Source organism: Lepidochelys kempii, chromosome 5 (genome assembly GCF_965140285.1).
Source record: "Lepidochelys kempii isolate rLepKem1 chromosome 5, rLepKem1.hap1, whole genome shotgun sequence".
Classification (NCBI taxonomy): domain Eukaryota; kingdom Metazoa; phylum Chordata; order Testudines; family Cheloniidae; genus Lepidochelys; species Lepidochelys kempii.
This window is the reverse complement of record NC_136384.1, coordinates 123,579,851-123,584,827: the sequence shown is the minus strand read 5'-3', so window position 1 is coordinate 123,584,827 and position 4,977 is coordinate 123,579,851. Positions and strand designations below refer to the sequence as shown.

Sequence of the window (4,977 nt, the reverse complement as noted above, 5' to 3'; positions counted from 1 at the left end):
GATTCACCAAGGGAAGGTCATGCCTGACTAATCTAATCGCCTTTTATGATGAGATTACTGGTTCTGTGGATGAAGGGAAAGCAGTGGATGTATTGTTTCTTGACTTTAGCAAAGCTTTTGACACGGTCTCCCACAGTATTCTTGTCAGCAAGTTAAGGAAGTATGGGCTGGATGAATGCACTATAAGGTGGGTAGAAAGCTGGCTAGATTGTCGGGCTCAACGGGTAGTGATCAATGGCTCCGTGTCTAGTTGGCAGCCGGTATCAAGTGGAGTGCCCCAAGGGTAGGTCCTGGGGCCTGTTTTGTTCAATATCTTCATAAATGATCTGGAGGATGGTGTGGATTGCACTCTCAGCAAATTTGCGGATGATACTAAACTGGGAGGAGTGGTAGATACGCTGGAGGGGAGGGATAGGATACAGAAGGACCTAGACAAATTGGAGGATTGGGCCAAAAGAAATCTGATGAGGTTCAATAAGGATAAGTGCAGGGTCCTGCACTTAAGATGGAAGAATCCAATGCACCGCTACAGACTAGGGACCGAATGGCTAGGCAGCAGTTCTGCGGAAAAGGACCTAGGGGTGACAGTGGATGAAAAGCTGGATATGAGTCAGCAGTGTGCCCTTGTTGCCAAGAAGGCCAATGGCATTTTGGGATGTATAAGTAGGGGCATAGCGAGCAGATCGAGGGACGTGATCGTTCCCCTCTATTCGACATTGGTGAGGCCTCATCTGGAGTACTGTGTCCAGTTTTGGGCCCCACACTTCAAGAAGGATGTGGATAAATTGGAGAGAGTCCAGCGAAGGGCAACAAAAATGATTAGGGGTCTAGAACACATGACTTATGAGGAGAGGCTGAGGGAGCTGGGATTGTTTAGCCTGCAGAAGAGAAGAATGAGGGGGGATTTGATAGCTGCTTTCAACTACCTGAAAGGGGGTTCCAAAGAGGATGGCTCTAGACTGTTCTCAATGGTAGCAGATGACAGAACGAGGAGTAATGGTCTCAAGTTGCAGTGGGGGAGGTTTAGATTGGATATTAGGAAAAACTTTTTCACTAAGAGGGTGGTGAAACACTGGAATGCGTTACCTAGGGAGGTGGTAGAATCTCCTTCCTTAGAGGTTTTTAAGGTCAGGCTTGACAAAGCTCTGGCTGGGATGATTTAACTGCTTCGAGCAGGGGGTTGGACTAGATGACCTTCAGAGGTCCCTTCCAATCCTGATATTCTATGATTCTATGATTCTATGATCCTATGATCCGGAAGCCGTAGCAGGCTGATAACATCTGACTGTGAATAAGCCACTAGAGGAGGGTGACAAAGATCTTCACATGGCTGGTTCATTACACTTGTTCGTATTTAGGAGTGGTCCCTGAATGCCTTCACCTCGTCTTAATTGTAACCCCTCCTACCCATGGCCATCATGTCTCCACAACTTGTGTATAAATACACAATCACACTGTTTCCTTATAAACATATTAATGCCAGGTGTTACCTTTGCCTCCACTGTACACCCTAATGCCTGTTTCTTCCAATGATATAAAATGGGTTACACTGACATTTAAGAGAGCCGTAGTGATAATGGATAGAAATTATGTGCTAGCTAGACAACTCATGAGCCTGACAGTAGGTATATAAGGCAAACATATTCTAGCATGTGTCCTAAGGTTTGGTATGGACTTCAGTGGAGTTATTCTGGGTTTACATCACTGTGAAGGAAACCAGAATTTGATGTATAGACTCCAAGTAAAGTTTACTGAGAGAGGGAACTTTGACCAGGACATCTGTGTGATCCTCGGCTATATTTTGAAAGGCCCTGAAATCTAACTTCCATGTTTGACCAGAGACCGGCAGAAGGGACTTGTAATTGGGGGCCCTCACTCCTAGAGCTCCCCTTGGCGGCCCACTGCAGTGCTGCCATTGCATCTCTGCCTCAGTTTCCCCTAGTAGGCTCCAATTAGTCCCATAAGGACTATATATATTGAACAGTATCCCTTCAAGGCTCTGGTTTATTTAACTCACAGGCTTGTACTCACAGTACAAATAGGCTTTCCCCCCAGTATCTCCAGCAGGAGGGAAAGGGGCTGACTTAACTTTAGTCCATCAACCCTGCTTATGTCCAGGTCCCTTATCAGCAGGACCCTCTTCACCCTGAACCCTCTTCTGGAGCCAGGGCCTCTTGTCCTCACCTGTGGAAAGGGTCGCTTGTCTTGGGTCAAGGTCCCCACAGAGGTCAAACTGCAACAACCCTTCCTTGGGACAGCATACAATTCTTGTGCTCTAGAGTTTCTGCTGCTACCTGCTGAAGTCCTTCCATGGGGCTAGGTCCTTCCTTTCAGAGCCTCTCCCCGCAAGAGCATTCTTCCTTGGTTTCCTCTCCTGGTGAGCCCCCTCACCAGGTTCCTCCTGAGAAGCTCTCCCTCTGGGAGCTCTCTCTTTCTGTATCCTGGGGACTATTCATACATTCATAGATATTTAGGTCAGAAGGGACCCATTATGATCATCTAGTCTGACCTCCTGAACAATGCAGGCCACGGAATCTCACCCATCCACTCCTGTAACAAACCCCTAACTTATGTCTGAGCTATTGAAGTCCTCAAATCATGGTTTAAAGACTTCAAGGAGCAGAGAATCCTCCAGCAACTGACCCGTGCCCCATGCTACAGAGGGAGGCGAAAAACCTCCAGGGCCTCTTCCAATCTGCCCTGGAGGAAAATTCCTTCCCGACCCCAAATATGGCGATCAGCTAAACCCTGAGCATATGGGCAAGATTCACCAGCCAGATTCACCCAGGAACCTCTTTTCTGCAGCCACCCTCCCAACTGGCCCTAGCTTCCTTTTAATTTATTGCCCAGGTACTTCACTGCCTAACTAACTGCCTCGCAATAACTCTACATTAACAAGTCCCAGGTGAACCTCAGTTGCCTCATTCCCCCTCAAGGAACCTGTAAGAGGTAGGCTGGGTCCCTGACCACTTCACTGGGCCAGCTACCCTCTGACAGGACATTTCTCTCATTTATTGTCTAAAGGAGAGTACCTTTGACAATGCATCACCACGCAGTACTGCAATATACTGTCAGCATTAACCAATTATATCCTGATATGGGATTTGAACCAATGACTTTCTGGCCAAGAAGCAAGATGACTACCCAATCTGGCAGTAATAATCCCATAATGAAAAATGTAATTTGTGGTTGCAAAACATTTTGTTCTCCATATTTCCTAGAGCTGCCTCTTAATAATCCGGTTTGCTTTAAATTGCTCTTGAATGAGCACAGAAAAAATAGCAACAAGCACAAGTGCTTGTAGAAATAGAAAAGGCAAGTTTTTTTTTTCTCATGAGAGCAGGTTTTTTTGTATTTTATCCAAAATTTATTGACAGTCAGATGGGTGAGGCGACAGGAACAGTATGAAAGTCATGTTCTCCATTCACGTTCCAGAGACGTGTTGAAAGCCTTCTGTTCACATCAGGACACTTAATGTTGCTCTGTGGCTGAATCCCATGCTCTTGAACCATGTGTATTTGTCTGTGCAGCCAACTGCGCAGGTAGTCCCACCCATCTCAGACACTTTAGTTTAGTGCTGCTTTCGTCTGAAGGAGCATCCTTCTGTAAGCCTTGCCTTTCCCCCGGTCGGCTGGCACAGCACAGCGGAGCAGCCAACACACAGAACTACAGTCTGAGCATGGCTGAATACAGTGGTGATTTTGTAGCAACCTGGACACTTCACGTCCATGAAATAGGAGGTCGGACTCTGGACCAGACGCTTCTTCTTGTGTTTCCGCTTCTCCTCCTCGGGGGAGGGATGCAGCAGGTCTTTCGCCAGAGGCATGTTCGCGTGGAGGCAGTCAGGGCCGAAAAGGCTCATCACACTGTATGAGTCAGATTTACCAGTATTCAAATAGTAGAAATACTTCTAACTCTGCATCTTTATGTATTAGATAGTATATTTATTAAAGAGAATTTGTTCCCTAGGTTTGATTAAATTAAAATTCTTCAATAAATATAAGATCATGTTTCCATGTGCATTCATTGTCAGATAAATATTAGTTTGTCTCACAAGAAGTGGATTTATTATTGTTAAATCTCTTCTCTATTGGGTATATATTTGGAGAACAAAGATGCTCGTGGCAGCACAACTTAATAAACCTTATACAAACACACCAAGTGGAACTTTACATTTGCAAATGAGACAATGATTTCTCCCCCTTCTTTCTCCCCTCTTTAACAGTGAAGTCAGTGCTTGCAAAATATGCTAAAGCAACAGACTGATGTTCCAACTATCTCCTCAGCACAGGTACAGCACAGGCTGTCAAAAGACAAGCTTCCCACAAATTGCTTCCCTGGTGTGACTTAACCCTGGCCTAGAGGCACCAGACAGCTGCAGCAGCCCAGGAGCCAGCAAACAGAGCTGTAAACAGGGGAGTTTGAGTGGGAGTTCTGCTGGAGGAGAAGGTATTCTGCTGGAGGAGAAGGTATTTGACTTAGGTGGGAAGGCTATGACAGATACAGAGGCAGCAGTGGTAGTGACCCAAGTAGTGGAAGAAACAATGAAGGTGACTGGATGTAGAAGCTGCGGCATGTACATGATCCTGGAGGGGGGACCTGAAAAGAATTTTGTCTGCATGAAGTGCCGCCTGATAGAGCTGATGGAAGAGAAGATCCGAGGATTGGAGATGCAGGTGGAGACTCTGGTTAAGTTTAGAAGGGAGTTCGAGCGGGATGATGGAGCAAAGACATGAGGAGGCTGAAGGGAAAAGCTCAGACTTGCAGATGGAAGCAGGACCAAAGAACTCTGAGGGGATACTGCTGGGTGAGGAAAGTGGACAGTGGAAGCACGTGACTAAGAGAACCAGGCAGAGGAAAAGTCAGGCCAGTGAAGGAGAAATAGAGCTCAGGAACAGGTTTGTGGAGTTGGAAAATGAAGAAGGGACACGCCAGGTGGTCACTGAAGATGAAAGGGCAAGGAAGAAGAGAAGAGCA

The 4,977-nt window shown here is 46.4% G+C and overlaps 1 pseudogene; it reads right to left on the bottom strand.

Moving 5' to 3' along the window:
* Window positions 1-3,421: 3,421 nt before the first annotated feature.
* On the bottom strand, window positions 3,422-3,852 carry LOC140912132 (small ribosomal subunit protein eS27 pseudogene; annotated as a pseudogene).
* Window positions 3,853-4,977: the final 1,125 nt, after the last annotated feature.